General features: G+C 43.5%; 1 long non-coding RNA gene across 1 annotated transcript in view; it reads left to right on the forward strand.

Moving 5' to 3' along the window:
- The window catches only part of LOC310770563, a 285,355-nt gene that overhangs the window by 225,263 nt on the left and 40,119 nt on the right, over window positions 1-19,973 (forward strand). The gene's annotated exons all lie outside the window — the stretch shown is intronic.

Below are 19,973 nucleotides of genomic sequence, written 5' to 3' on the forward strand. Positions count from 1 at the left end.
TTCCTCCTCCCACTGGGAAGATGTCATTCTTGGAGGCTGAAGGTGAGGGTAGAACTCCCAGCTCATCAAACACCAATGGACAGGATTCTTTGGGGAGAACCTCAGCGAGTGAAACTAGCAAAAGTCCAACAAATGCTTATATCCTGGATATGACATGAGACTCCCTTTAAACTTCATAACCATTTCTGGCCACATGGATCATAAGCAAAAATGAATTATTCCACGGTTGATTTCAGCATTAATACCAATTGGTGTTGTAGTGGTTCAGGGTATGGATTTGACCAGTTCATAACACTCGGTCAAATCCTTAACCAGGCACCATCGCTGCAGGTTCATTTTGGATTGTAATAAGAGGTGTAGAATAATTCCCTGGGCATCCTCTGCCACACTTTTATCAATAGCCCCTTGACTGGAAGATGGGTTTTTTTAGCAGAAGCAGAGCAGGAGATCTAGAGGCCCAAACAGCTCCCTTATTCCCTACTGCGTGGAACATTGTGAGTCCCAGCAGTCCTGGGGGATACATCTTCCATATCGTGCTCAAGGAGCCTGTGTTGTGAATGTTTCCAGCACACAGTATTCTTGGTCCCAGACAAGGTGTTCTTATGCAGGTTCCTCCAGTGAGACTTCCCAGCCTACCATGAACAGCTTGCTGTTTTGTGCCCAAGTAAGTAAGCCTAAGACTACAGCCTTACGGGCTATTGGAAAAGAAAAGGAAAGGTAACCTTCCCTGTGACTAATGCTTTGCATCTCCCATGAACCAAACTGATCAAAGCTCTTATGCAAAGAGGTGTTCTCTGCAGAACGTGATGCCTCATGTTCAGTATCTGCCTCCAGTGATGAAAATGTGGATAATGGAAATCAAAGAAGCCTTAAGTCAGATACCAGGCTTGGAAGGATCACTATGCTAAAAATATTTCCATCTGGATGCAGGTATTGAAAATCACCTGCGTGGCACCTAGCATTTCAAAGAATGAAGCTATGTGCAAATAATACCAAGCAAACAGCAGTTGGTAACTTTGCAATGGATAGGAGCCAAGCCCATGCCACATGAGGTTGGATGGGTTTAGCGCTTTGCAGAAAATCGAAAAGTGATAGTCTTGTGTTTTAAATCTGTAATGTCAAAACCAAATAGCTTTTGAGGCATCAGTTCAACTTTTATTTCTCTTCAGATGCCAGCACCAATTACTGCATGTGCTGGTTCCTGTTCTCACATTCTTGGAGCATTTTAAAGGTTTCTGGATGGGAGGGGGGCAGGGAACAGACACACACTACTGCCCACCAACAGCAACATCTTAGGGAATTTTCTGTACTGGTTCAGCTTCTGTGAACTTTGATAATGTCAATAAAGTATGTCGTAAAAGTTTACAGAGAAAAGATACCCCTTGGCGAATGAGAATTCTGAGGGGTTGGAAATCAACTGTAAACCCCTCTTCCTGGTAGAAAGAATGGACCTGTAGCTCTTACTCCTTCCAACAAGGACAGAGCAATTCTGAGCACCGTGGCTACTTTTCTTACCCCTCATACTCCATGAATTACACACCAGTCCTGCTAGCCAAACACAATGTGTTCTCAGGAAATCATTTGTTAGGTGAGTGTTCACATAAGAAGTTGAAGGTGACCCAGAAACTATTATTAATCCAGAATGCGGCAGCTAGACTGGTGACTGGGAGTGGCCGCTGAGACCATATAACACCGGTCCTGAAAGACCTACATTGGCTCCCAGTACGTTTCCGAGCACAATTCAAAGTGTTGGTGCTGACCTTTAAAGCCCTAAATGGCCTCGGCCCAGCATACCTGAAGAAGATGTCTTTTTCCCCAGCTGGAACTCACTGGAACTCAGTTCTGGCACCTTTCAGGTGGGTGGCATTGCCATTCTAAGAGAACAATGGAGGAGTTTGTAATCAGTTTCAGCACATCTTTTTCTAGAAAAATAGCACTGCTTTTAAATGTGTTTTTATTGTTGTATCACTTTGTAGTTTGCCACCCTGGGCTCCTTTGGGAGAAAGGGCAGGATTTAAATCACATAAATGAATAAAACTGCAAAGTCAATCCTATTTCATTTTTCAAAAAGTAGGGCCTAGTTTCACTGTTGGGTCTCCATTTCAGTTCTTTTGTGTAATGGCAGCCTTGCCCCCAAAATATGCAGTGCAATCCCTTAGGAATGGAAAGGACAATGAATGTGTTGTGTTCAGGATACCCCATTATCATTTGCCTAATTCAGGGATAATTCAGGTTCTCACCAGTTGCTGTTGGACTCTCAACATCACCAACCATTGAGCAGGCCAATGGGGGGGGTTATTTCATGTCCCAGAGCCAAACATTTACATGCTTTAAATTTTTTTTAAAGAAAAATAATAATATATAGATCACTAGATTTCCTCATGATTTCCTTTCAACATTAAGCTTGTAATCCTATACACACTTACCTGGGAGCAACCCCCTTTGGACTCAGTGAGACTTGCCATTGAGTAGACATGCACAGGTTTGCTTTGAACCTTAAAGATGATGGTACTCATGCCTGCTTATTTTCTTCCTAGTCAAGAGGGAGCTGTTCTGAGAAGTTTTTTTTTAAAAAAAAAGCAGTGCTGTCAAGTAAAATCACATTTTTGGAGAGCCATTAAATGTGCTTGAGCTTGGTGATGCATACTTTATACTTGGCAGAGGAGACTACATGCTAAAAATACACAGTATTCCCTCATAATTAACAATATCTCTCCATATTCTTTTCCAGCCACTGTTCAATGTGCCATTTTCTTGACAGTGAGATCTTCAGAAAGAATCCAGTGGAGTCTTGTGGAGCAGTGTTGATGGATAGGTAGCATTTCTGAACTGAGGAAGGTCTGGAGATAATTTCTTTGAACTTTGAGAAAGTCATGCATATAGCAACTGGTTAACATGCATTACATTTCCATCAGATATACTTTCCTTCCATGCTGTTGATCTGGCACAGCTGCCAAGAGGGTTTGGTTTTTTTTAGTCAAGATGAGAAGAAGAAGGAAGAGATGGTTAAGAACCCGTAAAAGGGATGGTAAGGAAAGAACCAAATGCATGTAGAAAAGCAGGGCAGAGATTAGGTGGCTGGGTACACACACACACACACACACACACACACACACATAAACATGCCACTATTTAAACCATGTCTCTTGGTCCTACATGTTGAGAGAGTCAGAACTTACAGGGTTAAGAAGTTCTGAGTGACGCCTCACATTCTTCAGAGGCGTGTTTAGAACACTGGGAGTGGTCAGTATCTCTGAGAGCGAGAGAGAGAAAGACACACGCAGTGTGAGCCTAGTCGCACACGGAGAGAGTCGACATGAGTTGCGTTTCACCGGGAAGAGTTACGATTTGTTGATCTGTACGAGATTAAAGCTACTTGTAAGATAAGGAAGATACCGAGCGTCTGCCTGAGTTATTGAGCACACAAGGCTGCTTGCTTCTGACGCTGTGCTAATCTCTGCTAACTGGTAAAGCTGGAAGCCCGGAGGGAGCAGAGGCGCCACGGAAGCGTGTGGACTCCAAATGGGGCAAGCTGCCAGTAAAGGTTCTCAAAAGGTTATGGGAGATCAGCTGACGCTGTGACGCAAGCCAGGTTTGTGCCGGTGTGTGCTGGATCTCCTGCCAAGGAAGAGGGCAGTGGAGAAAGACGCTAAAGCCAAGCCAGCTGGGGAGCTATGCCTTTGATCGTGAGGCAAGGAGCTCGCTGGGAGGTGCTGTGCTGTACCGGGTGCCGGGAGGAGCTGCTACTGGTCGTAAGTAAGCTGGGCCCCGGGGGAGAAGATGGCAGACAGCCATGAGTCTTGTGCAGTCCTTTTTGAAGAGGCAGGCGGGAAGGAGCCCTGGGTCGGTTGGCAGGCACTGAAGAAAGTGGGAGCCAGACCAGAGGGGGCTAGAAGCCAGCCTGAGGGACGCCCAGAGGGGGCCAAGAGCTGCACAGAAGCTGGGGAACGCCCTGGAAGCCCAAAGTGGGCTGGAGCCGTGTCTGAAAGCTGCTGCGATGCTTTGACACGCCAGAGAGACGGGCAGCCGTGTGCTGGAAAGCTGCTGAAAGCTGGGAAGAGGAAAGCAGTGGCTAGCTGTTCCTCTGGAGGCTATGCACCCAGGAATGGGGGTGCAGGCCTGAAAGGCCAGTCCAAGGGTCTTGAAAGTGCCAAGGCTGTTTGGCAGGAGCTGGAGAAGGTTTGCAGAGAAACCACAGAGCTGGAAGCCAAAAGCCACGTCCCCAAGCCTCAAAGTAAAGCCTCGAGTAGAGCTACTGGCAAGAGTGGGGGGGCACTGCAGTCCAAAGGCAAGTTTGAAAAGTTTTCCATTCGTCGCTGTTTTGTTTGCGGTTCTCCGGAGCACCTGCGCCGAAGCTGTCCACAGCGAGACAAAGGGCAGGAAAGTCCCAAGGACATTTCCCATGGGAACCAGCCCGGGAGAAGAGGCCAGCGTGGAAAGTCCCAGGGTCAGCCGGAAGGGGAAGGAGGAGCTTATCAGATGTTTGCGTCGATGGCTGTTTTGAAAGACGCCTGCAAAGGCCCTAAGGAGGGGGGCAGAAGGAACTCTGTTGCAAAGGCAACGAAGGACAATGTGTTACGTTGGGTCATTGACTCTGCTGCAAATAGACATCTCGTGCCTGAGTCACATGGTGTCCAGTTAAAAAACTGCAGAGCTGTTTCAGCTGAGAAAACAGTGTGTTTTGCTGATGGGTCACAAAGGCTTGTAAAAAAGTCTGGGAATGTTTACCTTGTTTTCCTACAGGCGCAGCTGGAAGTCTACGTGACGCCGGGACTGAATTGTTGTCTTTTGTCTGTACCGTGTCTTTTACAGGAGGGGTACATGGTTTGTTTTGAGAACAATGTCTGTACAATTTCCAGAGGGGGGAAGCAACTGGTACGTGTTGAGAAAAATCAGAACAACCTCTTTGTTCTGGAAATACCTCTGGAGGAGGGAGTTGGGAAAGCTGGGAAAGAAAACATGAACACTCATGTTTCATGTGCATGCGTGTGGCACAAGAGGATTGCACATGGGTCTTGTGATGACTTGCAGATGTTATCAGAATGCACCAAAGGGTGCAAGGTAAGAGAATGTGGTGCAACCCTAAATTGCAGGGCTTGCAGGAAAGCCAAAAACAAGGGATGCAGTTATCCCAGGGTGGAGAGGGTGACCACGAAGCCTTTTGAGCTTGTGCACGCAGACCTGTTTGGGCCTATGCCTCAGCCAAGTCTGGGCAAAGCCAGGCATCTGCTGATTTTGATTGATGATTATACTAGGAACTCCTGGGCTTTTTCTCTGTGAACGCAGGAGGAAGCAACGCAACTGATCAAAGATTGGGTTGCGGCGGTGGAACAGAGGTTCTCCACCAAGGTGCAAGGTTTCCAGTTTGACCGTGGTTCAGAGATCACTGGGTCTGCTCTAAAGAGTTTCTTTCGCCAGAGGGGGATACGTCACAAGGTGACTTCGCCTCAGGAGAGTGGCGTGGCAGAGCTGAGGAGTAAGGCTCTGATTCAAGTTTCAGAAGTCCTATTGAGTGACTCTGGGTTGCCTCACAGTTTCTGGGGGGAGGCAGTAAAAACGGCCAATTTCACGATGAACAGGTGCTACAATGCAGTGGTAGGTGACACCCCATATTTCTTGCTCAACGGACAGAAGCCACAGGTGCATTTCTTCCGTTCGTTTGGTTGCAGGGCCATGGTGCCTGTACCAAAGTGGTTGCAGCAAGAGGGTGGTCCAAGGTACCAGGAAATGATCTTCTGTGGGTATGAACCCGCGACAAAGGGGTGGAGATTTGCGTACCCAGAAGGTGATCAGACCAAACTTCTGGTCAGTAAGCATGCTGAGTTCAAAGAGCAGCAGGGAAATAGTCCAAGGCGCAAAGTCAGCCATGACACTGTCTCAGATTGTTTGTCCGAATCTGAGCAGGAGGGAGAGCCAGGTAATGGTGATCTGGTCGATGATCAGGATCAGCACCAGGGGGAGGCGTCTCCACAGGTTGTGAAAGGAGTGTCCAAGAGTGAGCCCTCATCTCCTGTTAGAGTGATGGAGAAAGCTCACAGACGGGTCAAGTCAGAGGGGGAGTCTGATGAAGAAGACGCTCTTGCTGGCCCCAGTGGGTCAGGAGAAGAACCCCAGTTTGTGCCCAGGCGGTCTTCACGGGCAACAAAGGGAATTCCACCTGAGAGGTTTCGAGTCACAAATGCGTGGGTTGGTCTCGCACAGTGCGAACCAGAGATTTGTGAGGAAACTCAACAGGCAGGTGGGAAGGTGTGGGACACACAGAGGTCTGTAAAGGTGTGTTCACAAGTCCTCTCAGAATGTGATGCGAGAGGGGGTGTTGAGAGAGTCAGAACTTACAGGGTTAAGAAGTTCTGAGTGACGCCTCACATTCTTCAGAGGCGTGTTTAGAACACTGGGAGTGGTCAGTATCTCTGAGAGCGAGAGAGAGAAAGACACACGCAGTGTGAGCCTAGTCGCACACGGAGAGAGTCGACATGAGTTGCGTTTCACCGGGAAGAGTTACGATTTGTTGATCTGTACGAGATTAAAGCTACTTGTAAGATAAGGAAGATACCGAGCGTCTGCCTGAGTTATTGAGCACACAAGGCTGCTTGCTTCTGACGCTGTGCTAATCTCTGCTAACTGGTAAAGCTGGAAGCCCGGAGGGAGCAGAGGCGCCACGGAAGCGTGTGGACTCCAAATGGGGCAAGCTGCCAGTAAAGGTTCTCAAAACTACATACACCTTGAAACAGCATTTTGGGCCTTAGCCTCAAAACACCCTCACAAATGCCCCTGGTTCTGAGCTCCCCAAAGCAGCAATCATCTAAATAGAACTCCTTCTGGATGTGAACTGTTCCTCTGCTCACTTCCTTGTTCAGCCTCCAATGAAGGTTTCACACAAAGCAGCTGTTGTACTTGTTCATCTGAAGGGCACTGCCAAGTTCATAAAAGCAATTAGGCAACTCATCTTTGGAAGTTGTGGCAATCAGATGGTCTACCTGCCATTATATACATTGGGAAACCCATTCCATTTGGGGAAGAAAGAAAGAGGAAAATAATTTTTGTTCATACCAGCTTGCACTCAGAGAAAAAAAGAAAGTCCAAGTTAGTTAAAATCACATTTAGTGGGGGGGGGGTTAATGAACCAATTGTGTTATATGCTATAGTGAGAGAACTTGATAAGGGTGTTTTGCTAATCACTGTTTTAATTTTAATACAATGTTCCGTGTCTCTCTTCATATTGAACATCTGTTGTAGACTGAAAATTGAATCCTAACTTTCCAAGCTTCAGCACACAGAGTCTCTTGTATCCTTTTAAAAGTTGTTCTTTTCCGGTGGTATCACATCGCTCAGCTGTGTGACCACAAAATAAGTAAAATTAAACAGAATTTATTCTATGGGAAAACGACTCCTCTGAGAAAGCTCTTGCAGTGCAGAGAGCAGAGAATAATATTTCCATCTGTCCTGAAAACAATTGCAAATCTGACTTTGTGCTGGCAATTCCTTCCCCCACCCTCTTTTAAAAATCACATCAAACTCTTGGAGTGCTTGAAACATCAAATCAAAATTTAAATTACACAGAGCCTTGCAATGCACAGTTTGGATAAAGATAGTTTCCTGTTGGCCTCATGAGATGATGAATCAAATGATACCCAAAGTCCCTACAATCCACATCAGATTATTTCAGATGGGATGAGCAAAAATAAGATTTTTATCTAGGGCAGCTGTTGAAAACCATAAGAAGTGAGAAAATGTCCCTGCTTTACTCAAACCACTGCTGTTGTTTCAAACCACCATTTTCCTCTATGTCTATCCATTCCTGCTTTATCCAAACTTCTGTGGTTTTATACCACCTCTTTCCACATATCATTGTCCTGTCCTCCTTGCTCTCATGCCACGGCCACCAGTGTTGTGCAACCTACCTTCTCTTTTGCTCCCCTGACCCCACCATGATTTCGTGCAAATCCAGGATTGTAATGAGACACTACAAATCCTCCAATGGGGACTGTGAAATGACAGTCTTACATTTTTATGTATATAGGAAGGCATTATTATATTTGCTGACTGTAGTGACTATATCTGACTGCCTTTGTACTACACCAATAGCCCACTGTTGCCACTAGGATTATTGGTAGGTGAAGAGTGCAAAGGGTATAAATTATATTAAATGGTGGCAGTAGTTGTTGGCATCCGTCTGTATTGAGAGACCATGGAGTGTATCTCTGGCGGTAAAGGCAGACTGCTGGAAAATCACAGCGCCTGCTGTGGCTGCAGAGACCAGTAACTTGTAACTACTGCCTCCTGCATTGTTTTGCTCTGTTGGCAGCACTGAAGTGACCTCCCTGGGGTACAAGCCTGGGCAGTGTGCATGGAGGCCCTGGGCTGCCCAGATAAAAAGCACACACACCCCTTGGCCTCACGGATGTGGTCCAAAGGAAAGCAGAGTAATATGTTTGACACCAGCTTGCCTGCAGGAGTTGCCAAAAGAAGATGTACAAGACCCCATCCAACCGTCTTAGAGACTCCACTCCTGAGAGTTGTGTAGGGTTTACTCCTCCCAAAGATGTCCGGAAGTTTAGGTTCAAAGTTTTCCTTCTCCTAGATGGGCTACCTTTCCAGGTTGATGAGCCCCATTTGCTCCGGTAGCAGCATTACAGGTCTGAAAACCATTTGAGTGGAAGTTGGGCTTTGTTAATAAAGTAAATAAATAAATACCCTCCTTCCCTCCAGATACTCCAACTCCCATTATCCCTGGCCAGTGTAGGCAATGGTCAGGGATGATGGGAGCTGTACTCTGGCAGCTGACCATAGGTTCCCCATCCTTGGTCTAAAATACCATGTCCAAAGAGCCTTCCCACTTCTTAAGGTTATCATTGGAGGCCCTGCACAAAGTGCAGCCATTAGAATCCAAAGTGTTTTCAGCGGCGGCACTCCAATTTTAGAATAACCTTCCTAGGGATGCTCACCAGGCACCATCATCAATGAGGTAGTTATTTACTATTATTACTATTATTTAAGAGAGTTATGCTCTACCTTTCAGTGAAGCTTCCAGAGTGATTTACAGAAACCAGTTGGCATGTAGGTACCAGGTTCAGAGTTTTTAAAAAAATAAAAATAAAAAAATGCCCAGGCTTTTAATGAATCGAGTTTTTAGTTCCTTTGTGTTTTAGAACGTTGGGCTTCGTCATGCTTCTGCTTTATTGATTCATAAAACAATAAAATGCAGTCTTTTCTTTTAAGCTCCCATGGACATTTTTAATTGAAAGGCAGGACGTGAAGGCTTACAACAAACGCTGAAATGTTTTGCTTGGTTATTTTATATGTAGCTACAGCTGCAAAAATAGCCAATATTCATTTGGAGAAGAAGGGTTTATCTAGCTGTTTGTTCTTGTACACATAATTCACGTCATTGTATATTTATTCTCTGCTGAATCCAAAGCAATCGAAGAGGGGATGTGAAATTTACACCCACAAGGATGCACACATATCTTTTGATTAGTAAAAAATATGTTTACCAAGGCTCTTCAGCTGTTTTCAATATCTTATTATGCCCAAGGCAGAGGGTTAGCTGGAAACATAAATTGGATGTTGCAGATTGTATCATGACTTTTACTTTAGCCTTTAGCAGAGCAGCATAAAAGAAGGAAAAGCTGGAATCAGTGAACTGGAAAGAAGACAAGAGATTTGAGCCACCATAAAGTCAAAACATGGTATATTTAATTAACAGGAGTTCTCAGTCGTTAACCAAGCTGGATGGAGCTTCTGTTGCTCTTTCATACAATCTCACATCTGTACCTAGGAAGAAGCTATTATAAATATCTTCCCAGCAGAGCTGAAAACAAAGATAAGGCGATAGCAGAAAAACTATTTGAAGCAAAAAACACACCACAGTGATTTACATTATCTGATGGCCTGGAGCTGGTATGTTACTATTCCAAAAACTCCCTGGAATTCTAATTTCACTGATATAACAATGCCTTGAAAATATTGGAGATTTTGCAGATTATGCTGGTGATATCCTAATGCATTCAAGTGTGTTGTGTCGTGGCATTTGGGATCAACACAGCTCTAGAATCCTAAAGAAATTAAACTCGCTAGTTGATGGTATTTCCAGCTTTTTAGATCATGATTATCTACTACATATTTTGGAGAGTGGTTTGTCTGTCTGCTTGCCTGTTCTCTATGTTTTGGATGCCTTTTCAGCTATCATCTACCAATCTGGCATGATGCTTCCCGAGGTGGAGTTAGTTTTGGTCTATATTTGGATGCCTTTGGATACCATTTTTAATTCAAGTTGGTGGGATAAAATGCATCAAACTGCCTATTAGGACGCCTCTGGATATATTGTCATCCAAATTGGGGCGGCAGTTCCTGAGATCAATGAGCAAGTTCTGGCTTACGTTTGGACACTGTTGGATGATGTTTTGAATCCCAATGGCAGGCTGTACCATTTCAAACTGTGCCAATTTGAATGCTTCTGAAGATACTATTGCTCTATTTGGCATTATAGTTCCTGAGATCGAGGAGCAGGGTTAGACTTACGCATGGAATCAGATGGACACCATTTTGAAATAAGATAGCTGATTGAACCAATCCAAACTGCACCAATTTGGAAGCCTCTGAAGATATGGCTGCCCAATATGGTGTGATGGTTCCCAAAAGCAAGGAGAGTGTTTTGGTTTATGTTTGGATACCATTAGATGCCATTTTGAATCAAGATGGGGCACTGAACTGTTTAAAACTGGACTGATTTGCACACCTCTGAAGAGAACATTGCCCAATTTTGTACAGTGGTCTCTGAAATGGAGGACTGGGCTTTGCTTTATATTCGGGTGCTATCAAATGCCATTCTGAATCAAGACTGTGAGCAGAGCTTTTCAAAACTGCAGCGCTTTTTACCAAATTTGGCATGAAAGTAAAAGTGCTGTGCATCAAATCAATCAAAGCCCAAACCAAATCAAGCCAATCCAAGTCAAGTGAAGACAACCCCAGCTCACTCTGGTTTGGGCCACGTGGAGCATCTCCAGGGCTGTCAGAGGGTGTGCAGGATGAAGGAGAGGCAATCAGCCTCTGCAAAGAGCAGCCAAGGACTGTTTGCAAGAGGGCTTTTAAACAGCACCCACTGCACTTTGTATGTGCCTGCTCCCAAGGGACTGCAAATGTTCATAGCCAAACTGAGTGGAGCTGAACTCTCTACTCACCAGTTGGAGAGCAGAGGGCATAATCCTACTAGCTGCATACGAGGAATGTGTTGGTGAAGCAGATTTAAGCAGTATTGGAAAGGAAGCAGCTGAGATGGCAGTGGTCCCAAGGTAAGTAGAGGAGACCTAACCCCTTGTTTTGATTTCATTTGATTTGATTTGATTTGATTTGATTTGATTTGATTTCTGGGCAATGCCAGGCAGTTTCAGCTCGTGGGAATATAGCTGAAGACTGATTCTTGCTTTATATCTGTCCATTGATTACTTTCCCACTTAGAGATTTCTAAATAAATAAATAACATTGTCTCCTTCCGAACCTTCAGAGAGATTTGTAATGTCATGTGTTAGTAACTTGATTTTTTTTATATAACTTCCTCTATAGATAGGAAGCTGCTAGCACAGATCTAATTTGAAATGCTTTCTTCTTCAGACCATACATATTCCTTTTAATGACACAAACCCAATCTGAGCCGGCCAAGTAATAAATCCAGTTCTACTGAATCAAGCTTGTTACTGTCTATATCTAATGATAGCCAATGAGTAATGGAGCCAGTGTTCAAAATCAAACAGGTCTTCATGCTTCACTTCAAACCTTTGATTTGCAGTTTGTGTTCTCTTAGTCATGTTAGAAATATGACTAAAGGAATCGGGTGATGTAAGAGGCAGCATGACACAGAGAAATAATAGTTAAATAAAAAGATTGTGACATTGTCCTGCACGTTTTCTTAAAAACATATATAACATTACCTCTTTGGGGCTTCAGATTTATACAGTGTTTTATACCCAGTGTCTATCTGGCCAAATCAGAGAAATATGTGTGCATCTAGGTTTTATCAAAAACTTTTTACCCAATTCCTTTTGCTAGTTCTTGTGGCCGTGGTCACAGATGCCACTACAAAGACAGAGCTCTGCTAGGACCTGCCCTTCCCCCTCGCAGCCAAAGCCACCTTAGCAAGCTCCCCGAGTCCTGTGGAGGCCCTAGAAGAAGAAGAAGAAGAAGAAGAGTTTGGATTTGATATCCCGCCTTTCACTCCCTTTAAGGAGTCTCAAAGCGGCTAACATTCTCCTTTCCCTTCCTCCCCCACAACAAACACTCTGTGAGGTGAGTGGGGCTGAGAGACTTCAGAGAAGTGTGACTGGCCCAAGGTCACCCAGCAGCTGCATGTGGAGGAGTGGAGACGCAAACCGGGTTCCCCAGATTACGAGTCTACTGCTCTTAACCACTACACCATACTGGCTCTCGCCCTAGGCCTTCATTACCACATTTCTTCCTCACATTACACAAGTTGAAAGAGGCACTGGGGAAACTTCAAGTACAAGAGAGGAGACTGAGAGTAAATGTAATTTAGCCAACTCCGAAATAAAATTCTGATAAATACATGCAGCATTACAAAAGAAAATTAAAAAAAACAAGACCTTTGGGAGCATTCTGAGGAATGACTTGCGACTATTTTTTTAATGAGCAATTTTGTTTTTACAGCTATTGGCCTGAAGCTTGGAGCCTCTTGTGTGGTTGTGAATATTCTGAATTATCGTCACTTAGCTCCTGTTGCTTTACATGTTCAGCAGAGTCTTTAAAGAGAAAGTTGAGATGTAGCCTATTGAAGAGTGTAAAAGAGGGCGGCATAACAAAGGCATTGCTGCTACAAAGACATGTGCATGTTTACAAAATGGAAAAGAAGGCAAGAACTCTTCCATTGTTCTGCAGATCCATTATTTATTGAACTATAAATTGTGTGTTCTTTGTTTGGTGTTTCTGCCTGCAGGAATTTTGATTTGATTTGACAATTGTGTAGAACAGTTAGAACAGCTGCCTGAAACCCCATTTGACTGGATTTTGTCTGAGCTTCTGCTTGTATGGCATTCTTTTTATTTTAGAACTGCAGGATTTCTGAGTCTCTAAGGAGTCTCTGTGTTCAGTTAAATACTTTAGGAATGAATTTGGGGAGAGTAAATTAACACTTGCTTATAATGTTGCCAAGTCATGATGGGGGCAGTTTTGCTTCTATTGGGCAAGCCTGCACAACTACAACCCCACAAACCAAATGCAACCAACTACCCATGTACTTTTGCATGGTGAATAGTTGACAACCCTGATGTTTTTGCAGCAATACCAAAGCATGTGTTGAAAACCAGTCTGATGAACTGGTTCAGTACACTGGGTCAGTCAGGACATCAATGAAGCAGCTGTGAACTGCCCTGAGATTTTCAGATAAAGGATAGTAGTATAATAATAATAATAATAATAATAATAATAATAATAATAATAATAAATTTTATTTATACCCCGCCCTCCCCAGCCAAGGCCAGGCTCAGGGCAGCTAACAACCAATAATAAAAACAAGTTGAATGAATACAACTTAAAAACAAGATTAAAATACAACATTAAAACATTAATGTAGCTTAATAAATAGTAACAACAACAACAACAACAACAACAACAACAACAACAACAACACTGGAATACCTTTTAAACAAAAACCATTTCATAAAAACATAGTAAAATAATATGTAACAGTTTCATAATAACAGCAAGACAATCACATTAGTAACAATTTCATAAGAACACAGTAAACAATGGCAAATATAACATGCAATTCAGTTTTCATGCTATAAATATAACAAGACTACTTAAACAACATGCAGCAACCAATAGCAAAAATACGGTAATGAGGGTGCTTCACAGTTTCACCTAAGTCCTAGAAATGCCCCTGCCATGCTGTTGTTCACATCCCTCTCCTGCGGCAGCTTTCTATTGTTGCTATTTTGTTTGCTAAGATTATATAACACCCTTGCTCTCAAAGGAGCCCAGGGCAGCAAACACACAAATGAAAAAAACAACTGAAACATCTAAAAACAATTCCAGTGCAGATGGAGACTCTGCGTAAAAGGCTAACTAGAAGAAGACAGTCTTTGGTAGGTGCCAAAAAGACAACAAAGACAGTGTCTGTCAAATATTTAATGGGAGGGAATTCTATATAGGTTTGGCATCTTCATTACACCCACATATGGCAAGCGTGAACAATCAGTTGGCTCCGACCGTGAGGAGAAGGAATGGGAGGAGTAGCTGTCTAAAGGTGTTCCTGGCAAATAGATTTCTGTCTCTCCAAACCTCGCAACCTGCTGCCCCAATATGGTTTCTTAGCTGGTTGCAAATGAGAACCACAAGCCAAAAGCTTTGCTTTATTTCCTCCTGTGCTCCTTTATAGAAATGTCAAGTTGTTACTTCAGAATGAGCTGCCCCTCTGCACCTGAAGCACACCGGCCTGCATCACCTCAGCAGGGGGCGGCTATTAATTGACCAGTACCCACTGCTTCTCCAAACCCAGCCTGTTCTGAAATCCAAACGTGTATTTTCCACACAAGGAAATCAAACATAATTCCCATATACAATGGCTGAGTACTTAAAAAGTAAAGAAGAAACAGATACCAGCATAGAAGAAGTTGCTAAATCCCCTGCAAATTTCAAGTCCATTGTCATCTGCACATCATTTTTCTAGCAATAATGAAGCTTTTCCTTCTGTCCCTTTTGTCCAGCACTCAGAAAATACAAAATCAATTGTATTCTCTCTTGAGCTAAACAATTCCTCCCAGCATGGTTCTGACAAATTCAAAGAATGTGTTTAAATTTTCTGTGGAACCAAAAATCACTGGGTGAGATTAGTGCTGTTTTTCTAGAAAAAGGGGTGCCAGAGGTGACCACAAACTTCTCCCTTGTTCTCTTAGAATGGCAGTGGCGCCTACCTGAGAGGTACTGAAACTGAGCTCCTGTGAGCATCAGCTGGAAAAAAAAAGTCCTGGGTGAGATCCAAAATAGCATAAGCAGGCATCCACTTGCACAACAGGACTTCTTCCTCTCATTCCCTTTGCACATTTCCAGCATTTGTTTGGGTAGTCTCCATTTATTTATTTGGCAAGTGTGGAGCAGAACAGTAGATAATATGACGTCTGAAACCACCATTGGACCATATGATGGGAAGTATTAAACTTATAACATTCTGTGGATTAATAAAAGAAAAAAGGAGTCTAAGTGGGATTACTACTTCATTTACTCGAGGGCAAAATGGACTGCTTGGTCTCTAATATAATAGGATCCATCCTGTGTTGTCAAGGCTTCCTAAGAACCAGTTCAGGCAGGCTCCTTTTCATGACAAAGGAAACATTTGAGTCAAATGACTGAACCGAGTACATGATTGCTGCTTGTCAATAAGTCAGATCAAGAAAGGTGGAACATCTGTGACTGGAGGAGACAGCAAGGAACGAAGCACAGGGTTATTCTTAAATTGGTACAGTGCATCTAAGGACACAGACTGTACTCTAGAAAGTCCAAAACATGTTATTCTTTGTCATCACATCTCTTATGAAAAATCCATTGAATTTTTCTAATACTTTTTTCTGGTGGTAACAGCCAAGATGAGGAAGGTTACAGCTTGCTTCTTGTCACAGACTAATGTGACATTTGAGAAGGTTGGAAAGGAAAAGTACTTCTATTAAAGCATCCCACACCTGCTTAACTCACAATTTAGTTCTCAATGCATTGCAACCTACTTAGCAAGAGTGAGACATCCACAAGCACAGTTATTAGAGAGCAACAGACTTGGTCTTTGTCAACATGGTCCTGGCAAAAAAAAATGCATTTTTCTAATAAGCTGTCTCTTAAGGGGGAAACAGAGATGGGGGAGAACATCATATCGCAGAAATTTGTCTACTCCTTGGTATACAACCAGTGACTGGGAAGATCATGAAGCGCTGTTTGCTCTGTGAGAAGTTCTAATGGGAAAGATGCTGCAGAGTATTGCAGAGTTCTGAACAATGTTTGTCTGTCTTCAGGCCCCTCCCCAGCCTAAGTGGGTCCTCAGGCAAGGAGCATCCTTGGCGCTCCCCACATTTATTCCTCTTATGAATACTGGGTCATGTCTAGCACTTGCAAATGACTGAAGCACAATTTGTGTGCCTAGTTTATCCCTATCATACAGCAATACATATGCACACTTCAATATGCAAACTTGCATTTATTCATGTAGCACAGCCATGTGTCCTCCTTTACAGAGGACTGTCTTCTGTTTGAAAGAATCTTCTCTTTGAAAGGTTGCCTGGTTCCAAGCCCAGTTTAAAGATACAAGAAGAGAAAGCAAGCATCTTGAAGTTCCCCTGCAAGATAGCAGCCGTACAGAAACGCAGGCCACCGGGTCACAGTCTTCCTCACCAAGTTGAGATGTACTCTATTTCTATTTGAATTATAGCAATCATTTCCAATTCTATACACAGAAATTACTGTACACAAGTCTGCGTCCTCTTGTTTTGTGTGTGTGACATACAGGTGGCAACCCTGCATCCATGCCGTATGACTTGCCTGTGCCATTTGCTTCAGCTATTGAGTGGAGAAAAGTTCATACAAGTGCATACAAGTTCATACAAGTGCAGGTGGTCCTTCAAATAACCTGATCCTGGACTGTTTAGAACTTTGGAGGTAACCAGCAGCACTTTAAACTGGGCCTGGAGATGCCCTGGCAACCAGTGCAGCTTGTACAGAAGGAGTGTTATAGGTTCTGATCCCCTAGCCACCAGATGAAACTTCTGAAAGGCAGCTCCACACAACACACATTACAGCTGAGCCGAGGGGATGCTGTCTTAAAGGCTGGTAAATGAGGTGCTTGGCTGTGGCAAGGAGGTGTGAGGCTCTGGCAGGGTACTAGAGTCCTCTTTTCTCTTTCCCAAAGCCTAGTTAGCACTTTCCCAGCTTTGGGGTGGTGGGGAGACTCTAGGACCCTACCAGAGCCTCACACCTCCTTCCCCAAGCTGGGTGCCTCCTTGCCTGCCTTTGGGAAGGCTGACCAAGGGCTGAGGGCCACCAAATTTTGGCTTCACACAGTGTGCCATAGTACCCAAGTCTGCCGCTGATTACAGTAGCCTAGTCTAAATGCAGCCAGGGCATGAAGTGCTTTCTTAAGATAGGGATGCAGTTAGCAGATCAGATGAAGCTGTCAAAAGGCATCCCTGGCAACCTTTATGTCCTTTGATATACTGGCTTCATTAATTTTTATTATATTAAGATACTCCTACAAATGATGCTAAAGCCACCTTTGAGCCTCCATTGTGCTGTTATGAGTACAGGGGGAATAAACTCTGGTAGAAAGCCTCTTTCTTTTTTGCAGTGGTGCAGTTAGGTAGTTTTAGACGTGGGATATAATGGTCTCCCCTTCCCCTTTTTAGATGGAAATGTGCATTATGTAACTTACTTCAAAATCCTGTAAGCTGACACTTTTAGAGGCCCTCCTGCTCATTCTGTTGCATAGAACGCTGGACAGCTCCCCCAAGTCCTGCCCTGATAGCATCTTTGCTTTGAAGTCTAATATACACTTTGGCCAAAGTATATATAATATTTAAGCAGGCATCCACAAATCCACTTGCTCGCTTGCCAGGAGTGAGTTTCCGAGCAGTATATACTGTATATCCCCACTCTGCAGGTCTTAGTTCCACTGCACTTTTCAGAAAGGTAAAAAACCAGAAGATACCTTACCATATCCTGCACAAATAAGAGACCATCCCACTTTCCACAGAGGATGCAGTGGAGGTGCCTACCAAAAATAGGGGCTGCCTAGCAAGCCAAGCAAATCCTGGCATTTGAGTGAAATGTGGGAATTGCAAAAACAATTGTTGTGAAAGCTGCCCTCATAGGCTACAGTTTATTTTGCTTCACCATCAACATTCCTTCAGGAATTTTCAGCTCTTTTTTGTTATGCTCTGTCTGTGGGACTCTGAGAAACCTGAACAGACTTTCAAAAGGGGATTTTGTGGCATGAATGCTAGCGATTAGCTGAAGTTGGATGAGCTTGACATAAATCTCAATGGAGACACCTGGTCTGAAATACTCATTTGGGCAAAAAGCTGCTCCTAATCGGATTGTGTGATACCTGCATAAATCATAGACTAATCTCTCTTTATGCAGATGTTGCCATGTACTATTCATGTTCAAGCATCCAAAATCATAGGCAACTGGGGAGAAGGAGAGGAGGCTAAGGAGCTTCAGGGTTTTCCCCCCACCCATGGTGAGATTTCAAAAATTAACCTTTTAGGTGAAAGGGAGCCGAAAGCTATATGCACACAGTATAGACAAGTACATATAGAGTCAGAAGAGCAAACTTATAGTACACTCATGTATATGTTTATTCTGTGCAATTCTGCATAAAAAGCACAACTTCTAGATTTTCCTGAAAGACAGCTTTCCCTCCACCTTACTGACCTCCCAGGAAAATAAGGACACTTGGACAGTCTGTCTGTATGAACTAGAGCTGAGCCAAAAATTCTCTTATTCTCACCCTGCTTTGAAAAAGAAGGCCACTTGACATAATTTTATCTTACTATTCACTACAGTTCGTGGATGGGGGAATCTGCCATTCCAGTTCCCCCCATACCAGTGCCTAGGAATGACCCTAGATCCAAAGCAAAATGGTGGCCAGGCTGCCAACTTGCAATTACAGAAGAAGAAGAAATCCTTTGGCTGGGGGAGAAAGAAGCTCTCCAGGGTCACTGGCAAAGGTCTTTTCATCACCTGCAACCTCAAACTTCACACTGGATATACCACAGTTTGAACCTGGGACCTTTTATGTGTAAAGTCATGTGCTCTGCCAGAGTTATGGTTTCCTCAAAATGGTAAAAAATAATAATATTCAGTTCCTTGCCCAATATTTGCTTGATTAATTGTTAACGGGAACCAGTTTGGCTTCTGATTTCCAAGTGTCTAAAATGGGTCATTATCTCTCCCTCGTTGAGCATCCAGTTAAAAGTGAAATGAAAACTGAAGGCGGTTGGCGTTTTGCCCCTAGATGAATGTCCAAATCAAAAACAGATATTTCAGGCTTGAGACTTTAACATTAAATTAGCTTAGACTGTGTCTAGCACATTGGGGAGGGGATGAGACTTGACATAATAAAAGGCCTGTGTTCTCTTTTGATCACAGGAGGGAGCATGTATTTAAAATTTTAATCAATATGTTCCTGACTCACTCCTTATGTTTTCATTTCCCTTTTTCTTTCAACTAAGATCCTACTGTGGAAGGTAGGAACAAAGCACTACTACAAAGCCATTTTACTAATATGGTAATAGAACTGTGGCAGGGAGCTAAAATTTCAGGCACCCCTGAGGATTAGCAATACTGCTGCCTATGAGACCCAACTCCTTTGTAATAAGCTCATTGCCATAGATGCTTGGGGAGTGGGCTAGTCATGGCTTCATCCTGAGGTGGCAGAAGTTAATCAGTTGGGCTGCAATCCTATGCTCATGAACTCAGTGGAGTGTTGTTCTAAACAGATAGGATAGGATAGGATTGTGGTGGCAGTCTGCTGAGTGGTTCCCTACTTCTGCTATATACAAAGAATTTAGTGGCCAGCATATTATTTCATTCTTAGCAACTGAAGAGATATCTGAGCAGCTGAACTTATTTATTCCATGCCTCATTTCTGTTCATACTAGATTTCAGTGCCTTGGTCCTACTCTTTTATCTTCTTCTCAGAATGTTTTTGGGGCTGGACATCTGCCTCCTTGGTCCTTGCTCCCAGGTTTCAAAATTCTTAAAATCTGTAGTTGATGCAAGTTTGGGCCCTACTGCCAAAGGGTGGAGAAAATGTTTAGGGGGGTGTTTTTAATTTGACTTGAATTTCAATGAATCAAGCAATTAATATTAATCATAGCCAACTGCCTCTAGATGGGAATCTTCTGCATCCACCTACATGCTAAAATGTTTTGCTGTGCTGCTTTTTTATAGAGTATGGATCAGGGGACTGCTGTGGATAT

This window comes from Podarcis filfolensis (assembly GCF_964270895.1).
Source record: "Podarcis filfolensis genome assembly, chromosome: 9".
NCBI classification, from domain to species: Eukaryota; Metazoa; Chordata; class Lepidosauria; order Squamata; family Lacertidae; genus Podarcis; species Podarcis filfolensis.